Raw genomic sequence first — 21032 nt, 5'->3', positions numbered from 1 at the left:
TTCCATTCCATTCCATTCCATTCCATTCCCTTCCATTCCATTCCATTCGTGTTGATTCCAGTCCGTTCCATTCCATTCAATTCCATTCCATTCCATTCCATTCGTGTTGATTCCATTCCATTCCATTCCATTCCATTCGGGTTGATTCCATTCCATTCGGGTTGATTCCATTCCATTCTATTCCATTCAATTCCATTCCATTCTGGTTGATTCCATTTCGTTCCATTTCATTCCATTCCATTCCATTCCATGCAATTACATTCCATTCCTTTCGGGTTGATTCCATTCCGTTGTATTCCATTCCATTCCATTCGGGTTGATTCCATTTCGTTCCATTTCATTCCATTCCATTCCATTCCATTCAATTACATTCCATTCCATTCGGGTTGATTCCATTCCAATCCCTTCCATTCCATTCCCTTCCATTCCATTCCATTCGTGTTGATGCCCGTCCGTTCCATTCCATTCCATTCCATTCCATTCCATTCCATTCGGGTTCATTCCATTCCATTCCATTCCATTCCATTCCATTCGGGTTGATTCCATTCCATTCCATTCCGTTGCGTTCCATTCCATTCAATTCCATTCGGATTGATTCCATTCCATTCCATTCCATTTCATTCCACTCCACTCCATTCGGGTTAATTCCATTCCATTCCATTCCATTCCATGTCATTCCATTCCATTCCATTCGTGTTGATTAAATTCCGTTCCATTTCATTGCATTTCATTCCATTCCATTCCATTCCATTCGAGTTGATTCCATTCCATTCCATTCTATTCCATGCCCTTCCCCTCCATTCCATTCCATTCGTGTTGATTCCATTCCATTTCATTCCATTCCATTTCATTTCATTCCATTTCATTCGGGTTGATTCCATTCCATTCAATTTTATTCCATTCCATTCCATTCCTTTCGTGTTGATTCCATTTCATTCCATTCCATTCCATGCCATTCCATTCCATTCCATTCGGGTTGTTTCCATTCCATTCCATTCCATTCCATTCCATTCCATTCCATTCCATTCGGGTTGATTCCATTCCGTTCAACTCCATTCCATTCTCTTCCATTCCATTCCATTCGGGTTGATTCCATTACATTCCAATCCATTCCATTCCATTCAATTCCATTCGGATTGATTCCGTTCCATTGCATTCCATTTCATTCTATTCGGGTTGATTCCATTCAATTCCATTCCATACCATTCCATTCCATTCCATTCCATTCCTGATGATTCAATTCCATTCCACTCCATTCATGTTGGTTGCATTCCATTGCATTCCATTCCATTCCCTTCCATTCCATTGCATTCCATTCTATTCCATTCCATTCGGGTTGATTCAATTCCATTCCATTCCATTCCGTTCCATCACTTTCCATTCCATTCGGGTTGATTCCATTCCATTCCATTCCATTCCATTACTTTCCATTCCATTCCGGTTGATTCCATTCCATTCCATTCCATTCATGTGGATTCCATTCCATTCCATTCCATTTCATTCCATTCCATTCGTGTGGATTCCATTCCATTGCATTCCATTCCATTATATTCGTGTTGATTCCATTCCATTCCATTCCTTTCCATTCGGGTTGATTCCATTCCGTTCCATCACATTCCATTCCATTCGTGTTGATTCCATTCCATTCCATTCCATTCCCTTCCGTTACATTCCAGTTGATTCCATTATATTCCATTCCATTCCATTCCATTCGGGTTGATTGCATTTCTTTCCATTCCATTCAAATCCATTCCATTAGATGCATGGTGATTCCATTCCATTCCATTCCATTCCATTCCATTCCATTCCATTCGTGTTGATTCCATTCCATTCCTTTCCATTCCATTGTATTCCATTCCATTCCATTCGGGTTGATTCAATTCCATTCCATTCCATTCCATTCCATTCCATTCCATTCCATTCGGGTTGATTCCTTTCCTTTCCATTCCATTCCATTCGTTTTCATTCCATTCCATTCCATTCCATTCCTTTCCATTCCATTCCATTCCATTCGGGTTGACTACATTCCATTCCATTCCATTCCGGTTGATTCCATTCCATTCCATTGCATTCCGTTCCAATAGAGTTCACTCCAGTCCATTCCATTAAATTCCATTCCATTCCATTCCATTAGATTCGTGTTGATTCCGTTCCATTCCAATCCATTCCATTCCATTCCCTTCCACTCCACTCCATTCCGGTTGATTCCATTTCATTCAATTCCATTCAATTCGTGCGGATTCCATTCCATTCCATTCGATTCCATTCCATTCCATTCCATTCCATTCCATTCGGGTTGATTCCATACCATTCCATTCCATTCCATTCAATTCCATGTCATTCCTTCCATTCCATTCCTTTCGGGTTGATTACATTCCTTTCCATTCCATTTAATTCCATTCCATTAGAGTTGATTCCATTCCAATCCATTCCATTCCACTCCATTCCATTCCATTCCATTCGGGTTGATTCCATTCTAATCCATTCCATTCCATTCCGGTTGATTCCATTCCATTCCATTTCATTCCACTCCATTCCATTCCATTCCATTTCTTTCCATTAGACTCGTGTTGTTTCCATTCCATTCCATTCCATTCCATTCCTTTCCATTCGGGTTGATTCCATTGCGTTCGATCCCATTCCATTCCATTCGGGTTGATTCCATTCCATTCCATTCCATTCCATTGCATTCAGGTTGATTCCATTGAATTCCATTCCATTCCATTCCATACTACTCCATTCGGGAGGATTCTATTCCGTTCCATTCCATTCCATTCCATTCCAATACATTCCATTCCATTCCATTCCATACCATTCCATTCCATTCTATTCCATTCGGATTGACTCCATTCCATTCCATTCCATGCCATTCCATTCCATTCCATTCCATGTCAATCCCTTCCATTCCATTCCATGTCATTCCCTTCCATTCCACTCCTTTCGGGTTGATTACATTCCTTTCCATTCCATTTAATTCCATTCCATTAGAGTTGATTCCATTCCAATCCATTCCATTCCACTCCATTCCATTCCATTCCATTCGGGTTGATTCCATTCCATTCCATTCCATTTCATTCCACTCCACTCCATTCGGGTTAATTACATTCCATTCCATTCCATTCCATGTCATTCCATTCCATTCCATTCGTGTTGATTAAATTCCGTTCCATTTCATTGCATTTCATTCCATTCCATTCCATTCCATTCGAGTTGATTCCATTCCATTCCATTCTATTCCATGCCATTCCCCTCCATTCCATTCCATTCGTGTTGATTCCATTCCATTTCATTCCATTCCATTCCATTTCATTCCATTTCATTCGGGTTGATTCCATTCCATTCAATTTTATTCCATTCCATTCCATTCCTTTCGTGTTGATTCCATTTCATTCCATTCCATTCCTTGCCATTCCATTCCATTCCATTCGGGTTGTTTCCATTCCATTCCATTCCATTCCATTCCATTCCATTCCATTCGGGTTGATTCCATTCCGTTCAATTCCATTCCATTCTCTTCCATTCCATTACATTCGGGTTGATTCCATCCCATTCCAATCCATTCCATTCCATTCAATTCCATTCGGATTGATTCCGTTCCATTGCATTCCATTTCATTCTATTCGGGTTGATTCCATTCAATTCCATTCCATACCATTCCATTCCATTCCATTCCATTCCTGATGATTCAATTCCTTTCCACTCCATTCATGTTGGTTGCATTCCATTGCATTCCATTCCATTCCCTTCCATTCCATTTCATTCCATTCCATTCCATTCCATTCGGGTTGATTCCATTCCATTACATTCCATTCCATTACTTTCCATTCCATTCCGGTTGATTCCATTCCATTCCATTCCATTCATGTGGATTCCATTCCAATCCATTCCATTTCATTCCATTCCATTCGTGTGGATTCCATTCCATTCCATTCCATTCCATTCCATTATATTCGTGTTGATTCCATTCCATTCCATTCCTTTCCATTCGGGTTGATTCCATTCCATTCCATCACATTCCATTCCATTCGTGTTGATTCCATTCCATTCCATTCCATTCCCTTCCATTACATTCCAGTTGATTCCATTATATTCCATTCCATTCCATTCCATTCGGGTTGATTGCATTTCTTTCCATTCCATTCAAATCCATTCCATTAGATTCGTGGTGATTCCATTCCATTCAATTCCATTCCATTCCATTCCATTCGTGTTGATTCCATTCCATTCCTTTCCATTCCATTGCATTCCATTCCATTCCATTCGGGTTGATTCAATTCCATTCCATTCCATTCCATTCCATTACATTCCATTCGGGTTGATTCCTTTCCTTTCCATTCCATTCCATTCGTTTTAATTCCATTCCATTCCATTCCATTCCGTTCCATTCCATTCCATTGCATTCGGGTTGACTACATTCCATTCCATTCCATTCCGGTTGATTCCATTCCATTCCATTGCATTCCGATCCAATAGAGTTCACTCCAGTCCATTCCATTAAATTCCATTCCATTCCATTCCATTAGATTCGTGTTGATTCCATTCCATTCCAATCCATTCCATTCCATTCCCTTCCACTCCACTCCATTCCGGTTGATTCCATTTCATTCCATTCCATTCAATTTGTGCGGATTCCATTCGATTCCATTCCATTCCATTCCATTCCATTCCATTCCATTCGGGTTGATTCCATACCATTCCATTCCATTCCATTCCATTCCATTCCATTCCATGTCATTCCCTTCCATTCCATTCCTTTCGGGTTGATTACATTCTTTTCCATTCCATTTAATTCCATTCCATTAGAGTTGATTCCATTCCAATCCATTCCATTCCACTCCATTCCATTCCATTCCATTCGGGTTGATTCCATTCTAATCCATTCCATTCCATTCCGGTTGATTCCATTCCATTCCATTTCATTCCACTCCATTCCATTCCATTCCATTCTTGTTGATTCCATTCCATTCCATTTCTTTCCATTAGACTCGTGTTGTTTCCATTCCATTCCATTCAATTCCATTCCTTTCCATTCGGGTTGATTCCATTGCGTTCGATCCCATTCCATTCCATTCGGGTTGATTCCATTCCATTCCATTCCATTCCATTCCATTCCATTGCATTCAGGTTGATTCCATTGAATTCCATTCCATTCCATTCCATACTACTCCATTCGGGAGGATTCTATTCCGTTCCATTCCATTCCATTCCATTCCAATACATTCCATTCCATTCCATTCCATACCATTCCATTCCATTCCATTCCATTCGGATTGACTCCATTCCATTCCATTCCATTCCATGCCATTGCATTCCATTCCATTCCATGTCATTCCCTTCCATTCCATTCCTTTCGAGTTGATTACATTCCTTTCCATTCCATTTAATTCCATTCCATTAGAGTTGATTCCATTCCAATCCATTCCATTCCACTCCATTCCATTCCATTCCATTAGGGTTGATTCCATTCCATTCCATTCCACTCCACTCCATTCGGGTTGATTCCATTCCATTCCATTCCATTCCATGCCGTTCCATTCCATTGCATTCGGGTTGATTCCATTCCGTTCCGTTTCATTGCATTTCATTCCATTCCATTCCATTCCATTCGAGTTGATTCCATTCCATTCAATTCTACTCCATTCCATTCCCTTCCATTCCATTCCTTTCGGGTTGATTCCATTCCATTCCATTCCATTCCATTCCTTTCGGTTTGATTCCATTCCATTCCATTCCTTTCCATTCCATTCCATTCCATTCCCTTCCATTCCATTCCATTCCCTTCCATTCCATTCCATTCGGGTTGATTCCATTCTATTCCATTCCATTCCATTCCATTCCATTCCATTCCATTCGTGTTGATTCCATTCCATTCCATTGCTTTCCATTCCATTCCATTCCATTCGGGTTGATTCCATTCCATTATATTCCATTTCATTCCATTCCATTCCATTCCAATCCATTCCATTCTATTCCATTCCATTCCATTCCATTCCATTCCGTTCCATTCCATTCCATTCCATTCCACTTCATTCCATTCCATTCAATTCCATTCCATTCCATTCGGGATGATTCCATTCCATTCCATTCCATTCCATTCTATTTCATTCTAGTTGATTCCATTCCATTCCATTCGGGTTGATTCCATTCTATTCCATTCCATTCCATTCCATTAGATTCGTGTTGAATCTATTCCATTGCATTCCATTCCATTCCATTCCATTCCATTCCATTCCATTCCGTTCCATTCGCGTTGATTCCATTCCATTCCATTCCATGCCATGCCATTCCATTCCATTCCATTCCATTCTGGTTGATTCCATTGCATTCCATTCCATTCGATTCCATTCCATTCCATTCCGGTTGATTCCATTGCATTCCATTCCATTCCATTCCATTCCATTCCATTCCATTCCATTCCATTCCATTCGTGTTGATTCCATTCCATTCCATTCTATTCCATTCCATTCCATTCCATTCGGGTTGATTCCATTCTATTCCATTCCATTCCATTCCAATCGTGTTGATTCCATTCCATTGCTTTCCGTTCCATTCCATTCCATTCGGGTTGATTCCATTCCATTATATTCCATTTCATTCCATTCCATTCCATTCCAATCCATTCCATTCTATGCCATTCCATTCCATTGCATTCCATTCCATTCCATTCGGATTGACTCCATTCCATTCCATGCTGTTCCATTTCATAAAATTCGTGTTGATTCCATTCCATTCCATTCCATTCCATGCCATGTCACTCCATTCCATTAGGGTTGAATCCATTTCATTCCATTCCATTCCATTCCATTCCATTCGGGTTGATTCCATTTCGTTCCATTTCATTCCATTCCATTCCATTCCATTCAATTACATTCCCTTCCATTTAGGTTGATTCCATTCCATTCCATTCCATTCCATTCCCTTCCATTCCATTCCATTCGGGTTGATTCCCGTCCGTTCCATTCCATTCCTTTCCATTCCATTCCATTCCGGTTGATTCCATTCCATTCCATTCCATTCCATTCCATTCCATTCCATTCGGGTTGATTCCATTCCATTCCATTCCATTCCATGCCATTCCATTCCATTCAATTCCATTCCATTCTGGTTGATTCCATTTCGTTCCATTTCGTTCCATTCCATTCCATTCCATTCCATTCGGGTTGATTCCATTCCATTTTATTCCATTCTATTTCATTCGGGTTGATTCCATTTCGTTCCATTCCATTCCATTCCATTCAATTACATTCCATCCCATTCGGGTTGATTCCATTTCATTCCCTTCCATTCCATTCCCTTCCATTCCATTCCATTCGGGTTGATTCCAGTCCGTTCCACTCCATTCCATTCCATTCGGTTTCATTCCATTCCATTCCATTCCATTCCATTCGGGTTGATTCCATTCCATTCCATTCCATTCCATTGCATTCGTGTTGATTCCATTCCATTCCATTCCATTCCATTCCATTCCATTCCGTTCGGGTTGATTCCATTCCTATCCATTCCATTCTGTTTGATTCCATTCCATTCCATTCCATTCCATTCCATTCCATTCCACGCCATTCGGGTTGATTCCATTCCATTCCATTCCATTCCATTAGATTCGTGTTGAATCTATTCTATTCCATTCCATTCCATTCCATTCCATTCGGTTCCATTCGGGTTGATTCCATTCCATTCCATTCCATGCCATGCCATTCCATTCCATTCCATTCCATTCCATTCGGGTTGATTCCATTCCATTCCATTCCATTCCATTCCATTCCATTCGGGTTGATTCCATTCCATTCCATTCCGTTCTGCTCCATTCCATTCCATACCATTCGGGTTGACTCCATTCCATTCCATTCCACTCCACTCCATTCGGGTTGATTACATTCCATTCCATTCCATTCCATGCCATTACATTCCATTCCATTCGGGTTGATTCCACTCCGTTCCATTTCATTGCATTTCATTCCATTCCATTCCATTCCATTCCATTCGAGTTGATTCCATTCCATTCAATGCTATTCCATTCCATTCCCTTCCATTCCATTCCTTTCGGGTTGATTCCATTCCATTCCATTCCATTCCATTCCGTTCCATTCCATTCCATTGCATTTCATTCCGGTTGATTTCATTCCATTCCATTCCATTCCATTCCATTCCATTCCATTCCATTTCATTCGTGTTGATTCCATTCCATTCCATTCTATTCCATTCCATTCCATTCCATTTGGGTTGATTCCATTCTTTTCAATTCCATTCCATTGCATTCCACTCCAATCGTGTTGATTCCATTCCATTCCATTCCATTGCTTTCCATTCCATTCCATTCCATTCGGGCTGATGTCATTCCATTATATTCCATTTCATTCCATTCCATTCCATTCCAATCCATTCCATTCTATTCCATTCCATTCCATTCCATTCCATTCCATTCCAGTCCATTCGGATTGACTCCATTCCATTCCATGCCATTCCATTTCATTCCATTCGTGTTGATTCCATTCCATTCCATTCCATTCCATGCCATTCCACTCCATTCCATTCGGGTTGAATCCATTTCATTCCATTCCATTCCATTCCATGCAATTACATTCCATTCCTTTCGGGTTGATTCCATTCCGTTGTATTCCATTCCATTCCATTCGGGTTGATTCCATTTCGTTCCATTTCATTCCATTCCATTCCATTCCATTCAATTACATTCCATTCCATTCGGGTTGATTCCATTCCAATCCCTTCCATTCCATTCCCTTCCATTCCATTCCATTCGTGTTGATTCCCGTCCGTTCCATTCCATACCATTCCATTCCATTCCATTCCATTCGGGTTCATTCCATTCCATTCCATTCCATTCCATTCCATTCGTGTTGATTCCATTCCATTCCATTGCTTTCCATTCCATTCCATTCCATTCGGGTTGATTCCATTCCATTATATTCCATTTCATTCCATTCCATTCCATTCCAATCCATTCCATTCTATTCCATTCCATTCCATTCCATTCGGGTTGATTCCATTCCATTCCATTCCATTCCGTTCCATTCCATTCCATTCCATTCCATTCCATTCCATTCCATTCTATTTCATTCTAGTTGATTCCATTCCATTCCATTCGGGTTGATTCCATTCTATTCCATTCCATTCCATTCCATTAGATTCGTGTTGAATCTATTCCATTGCATTCCATTCCATTCCATTCCATTACATTCCGTTCCATTCGCGTTGATTCCATTCCATTCCATTCCATGCCATGCCATTCCATTCCATTCCATTCCATTCTGGTTGATTCCATTGCATTCCATTCCATTCCATTCCATTCCATTCGTGTTGATTCCATCCCATTCCATTCTATTCCATTCCATTCCATTCCATTCGGGTTGATTCCATTCTATTCCATTCCATTCCATTCCATTCCATTCCATTCCAATCGTGTTGATTCCATTGCATTCCATTCCATTCCATTCCATTCCATTCCATTCGTGTTGATTCCATTCCATTCCATTCTATTCCATTCCATTCCATTCCATTCGGGTTGATTCCATTCTATTCCATTCCATTCCATTCCATTCCATTCCAATCGTGTTGATTCCATTCCATTCCATTCCATTGCTTTCCGTTCCATTCCATTCCATTCGGGTTGATTCCATTCCATTATATTCCATTTCATTCCATTCCATTCCATTCCAATCCATTCCATTCTATGCCATTCCATTCCATTCCATTCCATTCCATTCCATTCCATTCGGATTGACTCCATTCCATTCCATGCCGTTCCATTTCATTCCATTCGTGTTGATTCCATTCCATTCCATTCCATTCCATGCCATTCCACTCCATTCCATTAGGGTTGAATCCATTTCATTTCATTCCATTCCATTCCATTCCATTCCATTCGGGTTGATTCCATTTCGTTCCATTTCATTCCATTCCATTCCATTCCATTCAATTACATTCCCTTCCATTTAGGTTGATTCCATTCCATTCCATTCCCTTCCATTCCATTCCATTCGGGTTGATTCCCGTCCGTTCCATTCCATTCCTTTCCATTCCATTCCATTCCGGTTGATTCCATTCCATTCCATTCCATTCCATTCCATACCATTCCATTCCATTCCATTCGGGTTGATTCCATTCCATTCGGGTTGATTCCATTCCATTGCATTCCATTCCATGCCATTCCATTCCATTCAATTCCATTCCATTCTGGTTGATTCCATTTCGTTCCATTTCATTCCATTCCATTCCATTCCATTCCATTCGGGTTGATTCCATTCCATTTTATTCCATTCTATTTCATTCGGGTTGATTCCATTTCGTTCCATTCCATTCCATTCCATTCAATTACATTCCATCCCATTCGGGTTGATTCCATTTCATTCCCTTCCATTCCATTCCCTTCCATTCCATTCCATTCGGGTTGATTCCAGTCCGTTCCACTCCATTCCATTCCATTCGGTTTCATTCCATTCCATTCCATACCATTCCATTCCATTCCATTCCATTCGGGTTGATTCCATTCCATTCCATTCCATTCCATTGCATTCGTGTTGATTCCGTTCCATTCCATTCCATTCCATTCCATTCCATTCCATTCCGTTCGGGTTGATTCCATTCCTATCCATTCCATTCTGTTTGATTCCATTCCATTCCATTCCATTCCATTCCATTCCACGCCATTCGGGTTGATTCCATTCCATTCCATTAGATTCGTGTTGAATCTATTCTATTCCATTCCATTCCATTCCATTCCATTCGGTTCCATTCGGGTTGATTCCATTCCATTCCATTCCATGCCATTCCATTCCATTCCATTCCATTCCATTCCATTCCATTCGGGTTGATTCCATTCCATTCCATTCCGTTCTGCTCCATTCCATTCCATTCCATTCGGGTTGATTACATTCCATTCCATTCCACTCCACTCCATTCGGGTTGATTCCATTCCATTCCATTCCATTCCATGCCATTACATTCCATTCCATTCGGGTTGATTCCATTCCGTTCCATTTCATTGCATTTCATTCCATTCCATTCCATTCCATTCCATTCGAGTTGATTCCATTCCATTCAATTCTATTCCATTCCATTCCCTTCCATTCCATTCCTTTCGGATTGATTCCATTCCATTCCATTCCATCCCATTCCGTTCAATTCCATTCCATTGCATTTCATTCGGGTTGATTTCATTCCATTCCATTCCATTCCATTCCATTCCATTCCATTCCATTCCATTTCATTCGTGTTGATTCCATTCCATTCCATTCTATGCCATTCCATTCCATTCCATTCGGGTTGATTCCATTCTTTTCAATTCCATTCCATTGCATTCCTCTCCAATCGTGTTGATTCCATTCCATTCCATTCCATTCCATTGCATTCAGGTTGATTCCATTGAATTCCATTCCATTCCATTCCATACTACTCCATTCGGGAGGATTCTATTCCGTTCCATTCCATTCCATTCCATTCCAATACATTCCATTCCATTCCATTCCATACCATTCCATTCCATTCCATTCCATTCGGATTGACTCCATTCCATTCCATTCCATTCCATGCCATTCCATTCCATTCCATTCCATGTCATTCCCTTCCATTCCACTCCTTTCGGGTTGATTACATTCCTTTCCATTCCATTTAATTCCATTCCATTAGAGTTGATTCCATTCCAATCCATTCCATTCCACTCCATTCCATTCCATTCCATTCGGGTTGATTCCATTCTAATCCATTCCATTCCATTCCGATTGATTCCATTCCATTCTATTTCATTCCACTCCATTCCATTCCATTCCATTCCATTCCATTCCATTCCATTCCATTTCATTCCATTCCATTTCATTCCATTCCATTCCATTCCATTCCATTCCATTTCATTCCATTCCATTTCATTCCATTCCATTCCATTCCATTCGTGTTGATTCCATTCCATTCCATTCCATTCCCCTCCATTACATTCCAGTTGATTCCATTATATTCCATTCCATTCCATTCCATTCGGGTTGATTGCATTTCTTTCCATTCCATTCAAATCCATTCCATTAGATTCGTGGTGATTCCATTCCATTCAATTCCATTCCATTCCATTCCATTCGTGTTGATTCCATTCCATTCCATTCCGTTCCATTCCATTCCATTCCATTCGGGTTGATTGCATTTCTTTCCATTCCATTCAAATCCATTCCATTAGATTCGTGGTGATTCCATTCCATTCAATTCCATTCCATTCCATTCCATTCGTGTTGATTCCATTCCATTCCATTCCGTTCCATTCCATTCCATTCCATTCGGGTTGACTACATTCCATTCCATTCCATTCTGGTTGATTCCATTCCATTCGATTGCATTCCGTTCCAATAGAGTTCACTCCAGTCCATTCCATTAAATTCCATTCCATTCCATTCCATTAGATTCGTGTTGATTCCGTTCCATTCCAATCCATTCCATTCCATTCCCTTCCACTCCACTCCATTCCGGTTGATTCCATTTCATTCCATTCCATTCAATTTGTGCGGATTCCATTCCATTCCATTCGATTCCATTCCATTCCATTCCATTCCATTCCATTCCATTCGGGTTGATTCCATACCATTCCATTCCATTCCATTCCATTCCATTCCATTCCATGTCATTCCCTTCCATTCCATTCCTTTCGGGTTGATTACATTCTTTTCCATTCCATTTAATTCCATTCCATTAGAGTTGATTCCATTCCAATCCATTCCATTCCACTCCATTCCATTCCATTCCATTCGGGTTGATTCCATTCTAATCCATTCCATTCCATTCCGGTTGATTCCATTCCATTCCATTTCATTCCACTCCATTCCATTCCATTCCATTCTTGTTGATTCCATTCCATTCCATTCCATTCCATTGCATTCAGGTTGATTCCATTGAATTCCATTCCATTCCATTCCATACTACTCCATTCGGGAGGATTCTATTCCGTTCCATTCCATTCCATTCCATTCCAATACATTCCATTCCATTCCATTCCATACCATTCCATTCCATTCCATTCCATTCGGATTGACTCCATTCCATTCCATTCCATTCCATGCCATTGCATTCCATTCCATTCCATGTCATTCCCTTCCATTCCATTCCTTTCGGGTTGATTACATTCCTTTCCATTCCATTTAATTCCATTCCATTAGAGTTGATTCCATTCCAATCCATTCCATTCCACTCCATTCCATTCCATTCCATTCGGGTTGATTCCATTCCATTCCATTCCACTCCACTCCATTCGGGTTGATTCCATTCCATTCCATTCCATTCCATGCCGTTCCATTCCATTCCATTCGGGTTGATTCCATTCCGTTCCGTTTCATTGCATTTCATTCCATTCCATTCCATTCCATTCGAGTTGATTCCATTCCATTCAATTCTACTCCATTCCATTCCCTTCCATTCCATTCCTTTCGGGTTGATTCCATTCCATTGCACTCCATTCCATTCCATTCCATTCCTTTCGCGTTGATTCCATTCCATTCCATTCCATTCCATTCCCTTCCATTCCATTCCATTCGGGTTGATTCCATTCTATTCCATTCCATTCCATTCCATTCCATTCGTGTTGATTCCATTCCATTCCATTGCTTTCCATTCCATTCCATTCCATTCGGGTTGATTCCATTCCATTATATTCCATTTCATTCCATTCCATTCCATTCCAATCCATTCCATTCTATTCCATTCCATTCCATTCCATTCGGGTTGATTCCATTCCATTCCATTCCATTCCGTTCCATTCCGTTCCATTCCATTCCATTCCATTCCACTTCATTCCATTCCATTCCATTCCATTCCATTCGGGATGATTCCATTCCATTCCATTCCATTCCATTCCATTCCATTCCATTCCATTCTATTTCATTCTAGTTGATTCCATTCCATTCCATTCGGGTTGATTCCATTCTATTCCATTCCATTCCATTCCATTAGATTCGTGTTGAATCTATTCCATTGCATTCCATTCCATTCCATTCCATTCCATTCCATTCCGTTCCATTCGCGTTGATTCCATTCCATTCCATTCCATGCCATGCCATTCCATTCCATTCCATTCCATTCCATTCTGGTTGATTCCATTGCATTCCATTCCATTCCATTCCATTCCATTCCATTCGTGTTGATTCCATTCCATTCCATTCTATTCCATTCCATTCCATTCCATTCGGGTTGATTCCATTCTATTCCATTCCATTCCATTCCATTCCATTCCAATCGTGTTGATTCCATTCCATTCCATTCCATTGCTTTCCGTTCCATTCCATTCCATTCGGGTTGATTCCATTCCATTATATTCCATTTCATTCCATTCCATTCCATTCCAATCCATTCCATTCTATGCCATTCCATTCCATTCCATTCCATTCCATTCCATTCCATTCCATTCGGATTGACTCCATTCCATTCCATGCCGTTCCATTTCATTCCATTCGTGTTGATTCCATTCCATTCCATTCCATTCCATGCCATTCCACTCCATTCCATTAGGGTTGAATCCATTTCATTTCATTCCATTCCATTCCATTCCATTCCATTCGGGTTGATTCCATTTCGTTCCATTTCATTCCATTCCATTCCATTCCATTCAATTACATTCCCTTCCATTTAGGTTGATTCCATTCCATTCCATTCCCTTCCATTCCATTCCATTCGGGTTGATTCCCGTCCGTTCCATTCCATTCCTTTCCATTCCATTCCATTCCGGTTGATTCCATTCCATTCCATTCCATTCCATTCCATACCATTCCATTCCATTCCATTCGGGTTGATTCCATTCCATTCGGGTTGATTCCATTCCATTGCATTCCATTCCATGCCATTCCATTCCATTCAATTCCATTCCATTCTGGTTGATTCCATTTCGTTCCATTTCATTCCATTCCATTCCATTCCATTCCATTCGGGTTGATTCCATTCCATTTTATTCCATTCTATTTCATTCGGGTTGATTCCATTTCGTTCCATTCCATTCCATTCCATTCAATTACATTCCATCCCATTCGGGTTGATTCCATTTCATTCCCTTCCATTCCATTCCCTTCCATTCCATTCCATTCGGGTTGATTCCAGTCCGTTCCACTCCATTCCATTCCATTCGGTTTCATTCCATTCCATTCCATACCATTCCATTCCATTCCATTCCATTCGGGTTGATTCCATTCCATTCCATTCCATTCCATTGCATTCGTGTTGATTCCGTTCCATTCCATTCCATTCCATTCCATTCCATTCCATTCCGTTCGGGTTGATTCCATTCCTATCCATTCCATTCTGTTTGATTCCATTCCATTCCATTCCATTCCATTCCATTCCACGCCATTCGGGTTGATTCCATTCCATTCCATTAGATTCGTGTTGAATCTATTCTATTCCATTCCATTCCATTCCATTCCATTCGGTTCCATTCGGGTTGATTCCATTCCATTCCATTCCATGCCATTCCATTCCATTCCATTCCATTCCATTCCATTCCATTCCATTCCATTCCATTCCATTCCATTCGGGTTGATTCCATTCCATTCCATTCCGTTCTGCTCCATTCCATTCCATTCCATTCGGGTTGATTACATTCCATTCCATTCCACTCCACTCCATTCGGGTTGATTCCATTCCATTCCATTCCATTCCATGCCATTACATTCCATTCCATTCGGGTTGATTCCATTCCGTTCCATTTCATTGCATTTCATTCCATTCCATTCCATTCCATTCCATTCGAGTTGATTCCATTCCATTCAATTCTATTCCATTCCATTCCCTTCCATTCCATTCCTTTCGGATTGATTCCATTCCATTCCATTCCATCCCATTCCGTTCAATTCCATTCCATTGCATTTCATTCGGGTTGATTTCATTCCATTCCATTCCATTCCATTCCATTCCATTCCATTCCATTCCATTTCATTCGTGTTGATTCCATTCCATTCCATTCTATGCCATTCCATTCCATTCCATTCGGGTTGATTCCATTCTTTTCAATTCCATTCCATTGCATTCCTCTCCAATCGTGTTGATTCCATTCCATTCCATTCCATTCCATTGCATTCAGGTTGATTCCATTGAATTCCATTCCATTCCATTCCATACTACTCCATTCGGGAGGATTCTATTCCGTTCCATTCCATTCCATTCCATTCCAATACATTCCATTCCATTCCATTCCATACCATTCCATTCCATTCCATTCCATTCGGATTGACTCCATTCCATTCCATTCCATTCCATGCCATTCCATTCCATTCCATTCCATGTCATTCCCTTCCATTCCACTCCTTTCGGGTTGATTACATTCCTTTCCATTCCATTTAATTCCATTCCATTAGAGTTGATTCCATTCCAATCCATTCCATTCCACTCCATTCCATTCCATTCCATTCGGGTTGATTCCATTCTAATCCATTCCATTCCATTCCGATTGATTCCATTCCATTCTATTTCATTCCACTCCATTCCATTCCATTCCATTCCATTCCATTCCATTCCATTCCATTTCATTCCATTCCATTTCATTCCATTCCATTCCATTCCATTCCATTCCATTTCATTCCATTCCATTTCATTCCATTCCATTCCATTCCATTCGTGTTGATTCCATTCCATTCCATTCCATTCCCCTCCATTACATTCCAGTTGATTCCATTATATTCCATTCCATTCCATTCCATTCGGGTTGATTGCATTTCTTTCCATTCCATTCAAATCCATTCCATTAGATTCGTGGTGATTCCATTCCATTCAATTCCATTCCATTCCATTCCATTCGTGTTGATTCCATTCCATTCCATTCCGTTCCATTCCATTCCATTCCATTCGGGTTGATTGCATTTCTTTCCATTCCATTCAAATCCATTCCATTAGATTCGTGGTGATTCCATTCCATTCAATTCCATTCCATTCCATTCCATTCGTGTTGATTCCATTCCATTCCATTCCGTTCCATTCCATTCCATTCCATTCGGGTTGACTACATTCCATTCCATTCCATTCTGGTTGATTCCATTCCATTCGATTGCATTCCGTTCCAATAGAGTTCACTCCAGTCCATTCCATTAAATTCCATTCCATTCCATTCCATTAGATTCGTGTTGATTCCGTTCCATTCCAATCCATTCCATTCCATTCCCTTCCACTCCACTCCATTCCGGTTGATTCCATTTCATTCCATTCCATTCAATTTGTGCGGATTCCATTCCATTCCATTCGATTCCATTCCATTCCATTCCATTCCATTCCATTCCATTCGGGTTGATTCCATACCATTCCATTCCATTCCATTCCATTCCATTCCATGTCATTCCCTTCCATTCCATTCCTTTCGGGTTGATTACATTCTTTTCCATTCCATTTAATTCCATTCCATTAGAGTTGATTCCATTCCAATCCATTCCATTCCACTCCATTCCATTCCATTCCATTCGGGTTGATTCCATTCTAATCCATTCCATTCCATTCCGGTTGATTCCATTCCATTCCATTTCATTCCACTCCATTCCATTCCATTCCATTCTTGTTGATTCCATTCCATTCCATTCCATTCCATTGCATTCAGGTTGATTCCATTGAATTCCATTCCATTCCATTCCATACTACTCCATTCGGGAGGATTCTATTCCGTTCCATTCCATTCCATTCCATTCCAATACATTCCATTCCATTCCATTCCATACCATTCCATTCCATTCCATTCCATTCGGATTGACTCCATTCCATTCCATTCCATTCCATGCCATTGCATTCCATTCCATTCCATGTCATTCCCTTCCATTCCATTCCTTTCGGGTTGATTACATTCCTTTCCATTCCATTTAATTCCATTCCATTAGAGTTGATTCCATTCCAATCCATTCCATTCCACTCCATTCCATTCCATTCCATTCGGGTTGATTCCATTCCATTCCATTCCACTCCACTCCATTCGGGTTGATTCCATTCCATTCCATTCCATTCCATGCCGTCCCATTCCATTCCATTCGGGTTGATTCCATTCCGTTCCGTTTCATTGCATTTCATTCCATTCCATTCCATTCCATTCGAGTTGATTCCATTCCATTCAATTCTACTCCATTCCATTCCCTTCCATTCCATTCCTTTCGGGTTGATTCCATTCCATTCCACTCCATTCCATTCCATTCCATTCCTTTCGCGTTGATTCCATTCCATTCCATTCCATTCCATTCCCTTCCATTCCATTCCATTCGGGTTGATTCCATTCTATTCCATTCCATTCCATTCCATTCCATTCCATTCGTGTTGATTCCATTCCATTCCATTGCTTTCCATTCCATTCCATTCCATTCGGGTTGATTCCATTCCATTATATTCCATTTCATTCCATTCCATTCCATTCCAATCCATTCCATTCTATTCCATTCCATTCCATTCCATTCGGGTTGATTCCATTCCATTCCATTCCATTCCATTCCGTTCCATTCCGTTCCATTCCATTCCATTCCATTCCACTTCATTCCATTCCATTCCATTCCATTCGGGATGATTCCATTCCATTCCATTCCATTCCATTCCATTCCATTCCATTCTATTTCATTCTAGTTGATTCCATTCCATTCCATTCCATTCGGGTTGATTCCATTCTATTCCATTCCATTCCATTCCATTAGATTCGTGTTGAATCTATTCCATTGCATTGCATTCCATTCCATTCCATTCCATTCCATTCCGTTCCATTCGCGTTGATTCCATTCCATTCCATTCCATGCCATGCCATTCCATTCCATTCCATTCCATTCTGGTTGATTCCATTGCATTCCATTCCATTCCATTCCATTCCATTCCATTCGTGTTGATTCCATTCCATTCCATTCTATTCCATTCCATTCCATTCCATTCGGGTTGATTCCATTCTATTCCATTCCATTCCATTCCATTCCATTCCAATCGTGTTGATTCCATTCCATTCCATTCCATTGCTTTCCGTTCCATTCCATTCCATTCGGGTTGATTCCATTCCATTATATTCCATTTCATTCCATTCCATTCCATTCCAATCCATTCCATTCTATGCCATTCCATTCCATTCCATTCCATTCCATTCCATTCCATTCCATTCGGATTGACTCCATTCCATTCCATGCCGTTCCATTTCATTCCATTCGTGTTGATTCCATTCCATTCCATTCCATTCCATGCCATTCCACTCCATTCCATTAGGGTTGAATCCATTTCATTCCATTCCATTCCATTCCATTCCATTCGGGTTGATTCCATTTCGTTCCATTTCATTCCATTCCATTCCATTCCATTCAATTACATTCCCTTCCATTTAGGTTGATTCCATTCCATTCCATTCCCTTCCATTCCATTCCATTCGGGTTGATTCCCGTCCGTTCCATTCCATTCCTTTCCATTCCATTCCATTCCGGTTGATTCCATTCCATTCCATTCCATTCCATTCCATACCATTCCATTCCATTCCATTCGGGTTGATTCCATTCCATTCGGGTTGATTCCATTCCATTGCATTCCATTCCATGCCATTCCATTCCATTCAATTCCATTCCATTCTGGTTGATTCCATTTCGTTCCATTTCATTCCATTCCATTCCATTCCATTCCATTCGGGTTGATTCCATTCCATTTTATTCCATTCTATTTCATTCGGGTTGATTCCATTTCGTTCCATTCCATTCCATTCCATTCAATTACATTCCATCCCATTCGGGTTGATTCCATTTCATTCCCTTCCATTCCATTCCCTTCCATTCCATTCCATTCGGGTTGATTCCAGTCCGTTCCGCTCCATTCCATTCCATTCGGTTTCATTCCATTCCATTCCATACCATTCCATTCCATTCCATTCGGGTTGATTCCATTCCATTCCATTCCATTCCATTGCATTCGTGTTGATTCCGTTCCATTCCATTCCATTCCATTCCATTCCATTCCATTCCGTTCGGGTTGATTCCATTCCTATCCATTCCATTCTGTTTGATTCCATTCCATTCCATTCCATTCCATTCCATTCCACGCCATTCGGGTTGATTCCATTCCATTCCATTAGATTCGTGTTGAATCTATTCTATTCCATTCCATTCCATTCCATTCCATTCGGTTCCATTCGGGTTGATTCCATTCCATTCCATTCCATGCCATTCCATTCCATTCCATTCCATTCCATTCCATTCCATTCCATTCCATTCGGGTTGATTCCATTCCATTCCATTCCATTCCATTCCATTCCATTCCATTCCATTCCATTCCATTCCATTCGGGTTGATTCCATTCCATTCCATTCCGTTCTGCTCCATTCCATTCCATTCCATTCGGGTTGATTACATTCCATTCCATTCCACTCCACTCCATTCGGGTTGATTCCATTCCATTCCATTCCATTCCATGCCATTACATTCCATTCCATTCGGGTTGATTCCATTCCGTTCCATTTCATTGCATTTCATTCCATTCCATTCCATTCCATTCCATTCGAGTTGATTCCATTCCATTCAATTCTATTCCATTCCATTCCCTTCCATTCCATTCCTTTCGGGTTTATTCCATTCCATTCCATTCCATCCCATTCCGTTCAATTCCATTCCATTGCATTTCATTCGGGTTGATTTCATTCCATTCCATTCCATTCCATTCCATTCCATTCCATTCCATTCCATTTCATTCGTGTTGATTCCATTCCATTCCATTCTATGCCATTCCATTCCATTCCATTCGGGTTGATTCCATTCTTTTCAATTCCTTTCCATTGCATTCCACTCCAATCGTGTTGATTCCATTCCATTCCATTCCATTGCTTTCCATTCCATACCATTCCATTCGGGCTGATTTCATTCCATTATATTCCATTTCATTCCATGCCATTCCATTCCAATCCATTCCATTCTATTCCATTCCATTCCATTCCATTCCATTCCATTCCAGTCCATTCGGATTGACTCCATTCCATTCCATTCCATGCCATTCCATTTCATTCCATTCGTGTTGATTCCATTCCATTCCATTCCATTCCATGCCATTCCACTCCATTCCATTCGGGTTGAATCCATTTCATTCCATTC

Source organism: Pan troglodytes, chromosome 16, assembly GCF_028858775.2.
Source record: "Pan troglodytes isolate AG18354 chromosome 16, NHGRI_mPanTro3-v2.0_pri, whole genome shotgun sequence".
Lineage (NCBI taxonomy): Eukaryota > Metazoa > Chordata > Mammalia > Primates > Hominidae > Pan > Pan troglodytes.
The sequence above is the reverse complement of the archived record's forward strand: the minus strand, read 5'-3'. Positions refer to the sequence as shown.